This window comes from Punica granatum, unplaced genomic scaffold (genome assembly GCF_007655135.1).
Source record: "Punica granatum isolate Tunisia-2019 unplaced genomic scaffold, ASM765513v2 Contig00449, whole genome shotgun sequence".
Taxonomy (NCBI): Eukaryota; Viridiplantae; Streptophyta; class Magnoliopsida; order Myrtales; family Lythraceae; genus Punica; species Punica granatum.
The window spans coordinates 63,560-72,858 of record NW_022204354.1 but is presented as its reverse complement, the minus strand read 5'-3'; the positions used below and the strand labels follow the sequence as shown (position 1 = coordinate 72,858).

At 44.5% G+C, this 9,299-nt stretch overlaps 1 long non-coding RNA gene across 1 annotated transcript; it reads right to left on the bottom strand.

Moving 5' to 3' along the window:
* Window positions 1–2,777: 2,777 nt before the first annotated feature.
* On the bottom strand, window positions 2,778–4,719 carry LOC116190460. The gene is made up of 2 exons (XR_004152672.1): window positions 4,098–4,719; window positions 2,778–3,158 (listed from the first exon to the last, which is right to left on the bottom strand). It is a non-coding gene; the product is annotated as an uncharacterized LOC116190460 (long non-coding RNA).
* Between the last annotated feature and the right edge of the window lie 4,580 nt (window positions 4,720–9,299).

Below are 9,299 nucleotides of genomic sequence, written 5' to 3'. Positions count from 1 at the left end.
GGATTGACCGTGATATGATGCGTCGAATCCCATGCTTGAGCTGCTGTATTCACCCTTGGGCACCCCAACTCCCACGAATTTTATCTTTTTGCTCGAAAGGGCTCTCGATGTGATTTTTGCATTGAAATGTCCCCAAACTCACCAAACCTTGATCTAAAAATATCGAACTTAGTTCTAGGATCCACGAAGATAGTCGTTCTCACCTAAGAAAATGATACAGAGACGTGATTTCCCCTTTGTCCACTGTATTCGATTCGAATATTGATAATTCGTGCCTTACTCTTCGGGATCAATTGTTTGTGCTGCAAAATTCCATAACTTGCCATCGCCATTTTTTTGTTAGAGTTGTGGAACCCTAGTCGGGAAGCCTTGTTGATGTCATATCCTTGAGCCGGTGAACCAAAACGGGGTACTGACAGCTTGCCCCTCTTTGGTTGCATGCTCGATTAGAGGATGTAGCCAAAGATTATGAGAAGCAACCCTTTTTGGTTCCGGCGACTGCTTCGACCTCTTTCCCGATGGCCGCTGGTTCCTCAGCTTTGGATGCGTGGGAAGAAATTAAGCATATGTACCTAAATCTATTGAACAGATGTCGGAATCAGTGAATAGGAGGAGGGAAATCGGACTCAAAGCAATAAGTCGCGAGTTTATGAAAAGTAAAGGCATGGATTTATGGGCCTGTATGGTGTAAGGAAAGTGAGGACACGAGTTTATGGGCCCATGCGGTGCGGGAAAAGTAAAGAGACGGGTTTATGGGACCGTGGGGTACAGGAACAGTAAATACAAGGGTTTATGGGCCTGTGCATTGCAGAAAAAGTGAAGACACGGGTTTATGGGCCCGTGTGGTACAGGAAGAGTGAAGACACGGGTTTATGGGCCCGTGGGGTGCAGGAAAAGTAAAGACACGGGTTTAGGCCCGTGGGGTGTAGGAACCGTAAAGGCAAGGGTTTACGGGCCCGTGGGTGCCGGAAGAGTAAAGACACGGGTTTATGGGCCCGTGCGGTGCGGGAAGAACTCAAGACACGGGTTTATGGGCCCGTGCGTTGCGGGAAAAGTGAAGACATGGGTTTAAGGGCCTGTGGAGTGTCGGAAAAGTAAAGACAAGGATTTATGGGCCCGAGTGGTGCAGGAGAGTGAAGACACAGGTTTATGGGCCCGTGGAGTGCAGGAACAGTAAAGACACGGTTTATGGGCCCTTGCGGTGCCGGAACAGTAAAGACACTGGTTTATGGGCGTGGGGTGGGGTGCGGGGAGAGTAAAGACACGGGTTTATGGGCCCGTGGGGTGCAGAAAAAGTAAAGATACGGGTTTATGGGCCCGCGACGATGCAAGGTAGTGGTAGCGAAGTGCATGGAATACAAGAGCAAAGATCAGTGTTAAGGAATAGCGCTGGGCGCTGAAAGGACAGTTCGCTTGACACTAAGTCAAGATCACGCTGGGGTGATGCAGTGGTGATTATGGCTCGCGAATCGTCGTGTGACCCAAGTGCTTGTTTGATGACTGTGTCGTGCATAGCCCCGAGGTCCTTGATTTGTCGATGATCGGTCTCGCGCTGAGGCTGCTGCTTCGTTGAGGATGCCCCGTCGTGCAATGAGGAACTCGAGCTCTAGGGGGAGCGCCTACGTATCCCGGGGTCAGAGATCAGAGTCCATCGTAGTAGTTCTTGTGTTTGATGTACCTATGATCCTGACATTGTTAGTAAATCATGAGGGTCACTAGTGACGGACGCACGTGAGAATGAGTCGCCACTACCTGTTTACAACCTGAAGGTCGAGGGCGGTGAGTTGCCGGGTTTCTAGGGGTATCGGATACTGCTAGTATGCTAAGGCAATGGTCTGTACAGAACTTGAAATTCCGAATTCGGGGGTTCTATTACGTGTAGGCCTATATCTCACACGCCCTTTCGGTACTCTAACTTGCTAGGCTTGCCATTTTATTTATTTACCGCATGATTTAGGGTTGCACTTGACTCGCTCGTTTTGACATCGTAAATTCGAGGAAAACACTCCGACCGTCTACTCTCTGATCGGGATTCTTACATAAATAAATGTACAACATAAAACCTTCACATTGCTCTCTCAAATAAAAATATAAATTACAATGACTAAATCCCGATCGGTTCGCATTTGGTCATTATTCCACTCGTGCTCACCGTGTGATTTCAAAAGACTGAAATTGAAATTAATATGCGAGCTCAATGATTGGGGAATTAGACCCCGTGATCGACGGTTAGGGGCGTTTGACCCCGTGTGAATCGTATACTAAAGGATTAGGCTCGACCAGCAACAAAAACAGACAAAAACAGACAAAAACATATGAAAACAGACAAAAACAGATAAAAACATGAATACAGACAAGTTGTGTTTTAAATGCCGTGTTTAGGTGATTTATCAGGTTATGCACCGGGGTTACTTGGCGTGCGAATTCCTACTGTAAATAGATAAACAAGGTGATGGAGAGGGCATGTAGCATTCGACGTTATTTTAGTGGACCCGACAAACACGATATCTGTAATCAAGTCTCGAATGTGTGGGTTATTTTTAAATTATTCTGCACAGTTAGTCAAATTTTGCATTTTATGACAGAAGAACTTGTTCTTAAATTATCGACGCGGTTACCGATAATTTATCAATTTATGCATTTTGCTTAAAGCCGAGTGATTTATTTAGCCCAATTACACGTCCCTTTCCCCGTACGTGGAATTATTGAGTTTAATTAAAAAATGCCGAATGCTTTAGTTTGCGAGTTTCGAGCCATCGAGCCAGTCATTGGTGGACTGTCTGACAAAAGCTCTAATTCCTGACTGTCCTGAATTTAAATTCAATTTTTAAACTGAGTTTACATGATTAATCCAAATTCGTGTGAGATTTTAATTAAATTATCAAGGAAACATCCAAACACACAAATCACGGGCACACAATCATGTCAAGCTCATCGAACATCGAAATACCTATCGCATGTTACTAAGATGGAGATTTATACCTGATCCCAAGAGATTCTCAGGATGAGCTAGCTCGAAAGATCCTTGACTACCACGGACCGGGGCGGCCTTCAAGTCGGGACTCAACCTAAGCCTAGGTAAGTCTCCACGTCGTCTTGGAGTCAATCCATACTTATTCCTTCTCATGACTCCTCATTCCTTGTCTTCTCCTCCCAAGCTTGGGATAACATGCAAAAGCAAGAAAGAAAAACGAGAGGGGGTCGGAAGAGTAGCGAATACAAAGCCAGTAAAACTCGAAGGAAGAGTTTCAAGGAGTCTAAGGCATTATGACTTCAGAGCTTATGCATAAAATACAGCCGAGACATATGGGAAAGCAACATCTACGCCACTAGGCCTCAACACATAAAAGAAGACAAATGAGGGCATGCAATTTCATGATCTTTGTTAAACCCTTCATCTCCACATGGGTTTTATAACAGACCAAAGAATCCACGATTCCATCTAGACCGCTACCAAACTTATGTATCTTCTATCAAACCACACGTAGTTCAAAAGTTCCAAGAGAAAGGGAATTCCGATCAGATCTGAAACCCGCATTAAACTAGACGAAAAATGGATTTTAAGCCCCTCTGTTCAGCCATGAATGACACCCCTAGTATTCCCCGAACTATACCTCCATCTTTATATCAAGAAAATAGCACACAAGCACTACTCTGAGCCCTCTTTCTTAGTTAAATGCAGCCTTAATGAATCAGTTATAGCACCAGGGGAAAACAAATTATGATCCCAAAATAAGCTTCCCATCCATTCACATCAAGCAAATATCGTTCTTCCATTATCATGCCCAACTTAGCCTCATGTCGAAAATAGTAGTAATGCATCAATCATTATTTCCATTCAATCCAAAATGATTACGATAACTCAGCTCATATCATAGACTCAACCTCAAGCCCACGAAATCATGTCAAACAAGATTGAAACAACAAAGGAACCGTAGCATAACCCGGCCACATTGTTAGAGACAACATCAAGTTCAGTAAACCGAGCCAAGACACCATGAATCGATCAAGAAATCATCATATAACTCAGCGTCTTCATCAAGGACAGTTCCTAGCTATCGAGATAAAGCTAAGTCATCATATATAGAACCACAAACCTGCACATGACTAAGCCTATAGCATAAACGTGACTTTAAGTTGTCGAAATCATGTCAAACGAGCTAGCACTCTTTCATCGATTGAGTTTCTCAGAGAAGGGTTGAGCATCAGTGGTATCGACTCGGGGAAGGCAGCAGCAAACGCGAGTAGCTCAGTAGCAGCGGTACAACGGGCAGTTGAAGCCCCCGAACAGAAGCAACACAGAAGAATGGGCAACAGCAGCTCACAGCACGGGAAATGATGCAATAGGACAGCAAGGAGGAGGAACGAGGAGGAGGAACGGGGAGGAGCTGGGCACGCAACCATGGGTTCCTTCTTTCACTGTCAATATCGAGCTGCCAAGGGAAAAAAATGATCAGATTGATGGAGTGATTGATGAGGAACACAGAGAACTAACGGCTGAGAGGGAGTAGCAATTGCAGGGAGAGGCAGAAGGTGAGGATGCAGGGTTTATTTTCGAGAGCTGAGGGAAATCCGTGAGAGCTGAGAGAGTGTCCGATATGAAAGGAGAAGAGAGGAAAGAGCTGGAGGCGGCTAGGGTTTTTCTTCCCTTTTTTTTCTTCGGAGCCTTAGGGTTTTTCTTTTTTTTCGTTCCCAGCTAAGGGAGAGTCAGCTGAGAGTGAGCTAGAGTTTTTCCTCTTTTGGACCAATCGAAAAAAAGAAAAGAAAAGAAAAGAGAAGAAGAACCAGAAGAGGAAATGGGGGCAGCAGGGAAAAAGGGCAGGAGGGGCAGAGCATTGACCAGTGGTCCATGGGATGACCTGAACATCCGGAATTTTCCTGAATTTCTCATGAACCTTTCGGTCTATGTGATATTTTTCCTTGATCCCTACATGAGCTGGGCACATCCTTGTAAAATTTGAAGATTGTTCGACCTCGGAAAGTTCCTGAAAAAAATTTTCTTCGATAGCTGGCCCGAACCGGTAAATTTGGTCCTGATCTGTGAGGAGACCCTTAATTCTGTACTAATCTAGCCAAAAATGCATCCCGTTTTTCTTGATTTTCTGAATCTCCAGTGAATTGGGAATCCAATGCCGTTGGCCATGCTCGAAAACGTGAAGAATTGAATTTTTTATGGATTTTCTCCCTCGACTGGTAGAGTCTGTCCCGGTTTAACAGTTTCGGGCATGGTGCGCTCAAAATTTATAACTCTTTCTCCGTATTAAATCTTGGAATGAACGACCCGTCAAATTGCACCTAACTCGATTTCCTAGGTCAATTATATGGAATTCACCCTTTTAGGTTCAGGATTTACCGTGATATGATGCGTCGAATCCCATGCTCGAGCTGCTGTATTCACTGTTTGAGCACCCCAGCTCCCACGAATTTTATCTTTTGCTCGAAAGGGCTCTCGACGTGATTTTTGCATTGAAATGTCCCCAACTCACCAACCTTGATCTAAAAATATCGAACTTAGTTCTAGGATCCACGAAGATAGTCGTTCTCACCGAAAAAAAAAGATACAGAGACGTGATTTCCCTTTGTCCATTGCCTTTGGTTCGAATATTGATAATTCGTGCCTTACTCTTCGGGATTAATTGTGTGTGCTGCAAAATTCCATAACTTGCCCTCGCCATTTTTTTGTTAGAGTTGTGGAACCTAGTCGGAAGCCTTGTTGATGTCATATCCTAGAGCCGATTGACCTAAATGGGGTGCTGACAATACCCCTTTTAAAACTCACAATTTCAAACGCACCGAAACACGTGACACACGTAGCATGGATATCTAGGGAGTACTCATGTATCTTGGCTCGAGTTTGGGCCCGATTTGAGGTGGCTCAAGTCGGGGTGCACGAGTCCTTTTTATATCACTTTCGGGCAGAGCGACGGGTTTCTCGATTCTTTCGGGGTCCTCACCACCCCCGGTGGATTCGAGGGATTGGTCGACACCGACTACTGACTTTCGATAGTCCATGTCATGTGGTCTCGATTTTTCAAGCACACATATTTTTCGATTCCAGGGCATGACCATCAGTTCTTGATCAACCGACACCCTAAACATTAGGATGGCCGAAACATACTGAGTAAGGAAAGGGGTGGGCGCTTGTCAAGGTACGATTGTCATTCGTTCGCCCTTCTTTTCCTGTCTGTATGTTTCTATCACCCTAATGTAGACTCAGGCGCTTGGGAATTGAGTTAGAGGCATGAGCGGAGACGGCCTGTGAATGGTTGTCCGGTCCCTCATGGGTCATGTGCAGAAATCTTGGCATTCTCGTGGTGTTTCGTGCCTCAATTTCACTAAGTTTGTGCTTTGAGTGGGTCAAAATATGAAAAAACGGATTAATCTCAAATTTGATTTAATCAAACACGGGAAAAAGTCAAGTAAAGGTTTAGGTTTCAGGTTTTGAGCTAAAACACACTCTTGTCATAATCTGTAAAAGCCACATTGTCACGATACAGAGTAATTTAAAAGCAACCCACACATTTGAGGTTTGACTACAAACATCATGTATGTTGGGTCCCTTAAAGTACTACCAAATGCTACATACCCTTCCAGGGTGGTCCATGACCAATTCACATCGATTACATCATCCTGTTTGTCTGTTGAGAGTTGGAATTTGCTTGCCAAGTAACCCTAGGTTCATAACCAGGTAAATCACGTAAATCCGACAATAATACACAACTTATCTGTTTTTATATGTCTTTGTCTCTCTGTTTTCTTGCGAGGCGAGCCCGACATTTTAGGATACGTTTCACATGGGGTCCAACGCCCCTAACCATTGATCACGGGGTCCAACGCTTCCACACACCCACATGCGCATAATCCGAGTGCGGAATGGGGTCTAGCATCGAGTCATCCTTTTTGACCCAAGTGATATCCAAGTGGGGGATGACTTGGGTTGAGAGATGTAAAACGAGGTTAGACAATCACCCGAGAGCTCGACCAATCCCACGGATATCTCGAGGACCATTTGGTCCTCTTGGAATCCGCTGGTTCTGTCGGACCTGACCCTCGACTCTCATGAGCCCGCGTCACTTTAATTTCGATTTCGATTTTTCCTAAACACACGGTGAGTCTAAGAGGAATAATGGTCGAATGCGAACTGAGCGGGATCCAATCATTGTAATTTATATTTTTATTTATTTGAGATAACAGTGCAAGGATTTATTTTGTACATTTATTCATGTAAGACTCATGGTCGGTGAGTGAATGGTTCGGGGGTTGAATCAATCAAGCCGATTTACTTACCTAGGGATGAGTAAATCCTATGCTTCACAGTTTCGGTTCTCGCGAGATGTCGATCATCACGGTCTGATTAACCGTTATGCGAGGATAGTGAACCAATTCCTCGATGTACGGGCTTACTCCTCTCTCAAGCTCTTAGTTCGAATTGACTGTTTTCTTCGACTTTATGGTGTCAAACTGGTAAGACGAGTGTAGCCTAATTATGCGGTAAATAAATAAAAGTGGCAAGCCCTGGGCAAACAGAGTACCGATAGGGCGTGCAGGATATAGGCCCGCACGTAATAGAACCCCCGAATCCTAAATTTCTATTTATGAAGACCAATGCCTTAGCAAACTAGGTGTATCCCATACCCTTGGACTCAGGCAATTCTCCAGTCCTCGACCATCGGGTCGTAAACAGGTAGTAGTGACTCCTTCTCACGCGTGTCCATTATGCGTCCCCACGGGAAAGTGGACACTCCCAAGCTGTGCGATTGATTGCACCCATGCGGGCCCGACGAGAAGAATTTCGGGTTCAGGATATGATGAGAGTCGGGAGAAGGTAAGGTGGCTATGATTAGTGATGGTGGTCGTACGAAGGGAAAGATGGAAGAGCTACTGTCTAATACTTTTCCTTTTGCAAAAGAGAGAGAGAGAGAGATGAAACTGCTGTGTTTGTGATGTTGATGAAGGAATGAAGAGCATGTTGCCTCCTTTGTTGTCTCGGGAAGCCCGAGAGGAATATGGTGCAGCTTTGAAGCCAGGGAAGAGCTTAGAGGAGAAGTTGATGGTTGTCTCTATGTGTTAGTTGTGCTGAGAAGGATAAGGAGAAGCAAGGTGATGGTTGGGCTGTATTGATGGCATGAGGGATAGTGAGGGTGGACTGAGGTGTGGCCAGTTTCATTTTTTTTTTTCTGTCTGTTCTGCTCTTCCGAGAGATGGAGAGAGACCGTGAGAGAGCAAGTTGAGTTCGAGAAAGTCAGAGAATGAGGCTGAAAAGCTACTACAGAAGATCAGGGATGGTGAAGATGATCGAGCCACAGAGAGCAGAGGTGAGGGAATGATCTTAGATGATCGGGCTGCCAGTTTGCTCTGTGAGGGAGAACTGAAAGAAAAAACCCCGCCCAGTTTGTCTATGTTAGAGCCGAAATAAAGAGAGAGAGAGCTTTAAGGGAAGTCACGAGGGAGAGCAACAGAGGGATGGGTGATGGGAGTTGATGGTATTTTGATGGAATCGCAGGGGTCACAGAAGATAGAAATGATGGTGATGGTGGTGATGGAGGGTGGTCTGGGCTTGAGCAGCCAAAAGCGGAGCCGGAAGAAGAAAAGCTCGAAAATCCCATCTGTCCCCGTCTCTCTGCCCGAACCAGAGAAGAGAGAGAGAGATCGGTCGGATGATGTTCAAACTTGCAGGTCGGTGCCGAAGTTTTCTGTGGGAGGTTTGCAGAGCAAATTGCTTGATGTATCAGGAAGAAAAAGAAAGAAGAAAAGAAAGAAAAGAAGAAGACATTGAAGAAGATGAAAGATGGCCGACAGTGGGGATACAGGGGTCAGCCACCCTCCACCTTCTTTCCCTTATATATATATATATATATATATATATATGTATGTATGTATGTATGTATGTATGTATGTACTTGTACGCGCGATCTCAAAATCCGTTGACATTTTCATAATAAAAACTTCGAAATTGAGAAATTCAAGAAATAATGGGCTTCATGAGAATTTCAATTTATATCGACGGAGATCAAATCTCAGTAAAAATCAATATCGAACCTCTGACGCATGTCGATCGTAATTGCTCGATTATTCTTGAATTTCTCGACTTTTTAAACGGATATCCGAAAAATAATTTTCGATTATTGACGCACGTAAGGCCTGAAATTCTCGTCTTTTCAACCGGACACCTGAAAAATAATTTGGGATCACCATTGCATTCAGAAAGATTCATGAATCAATAATATGCAGAAAAATATTTTTTTGGCCTCCAGTTTGGTCCCATATTTTAAAAATCGAACTTGACGCACATAAAGACC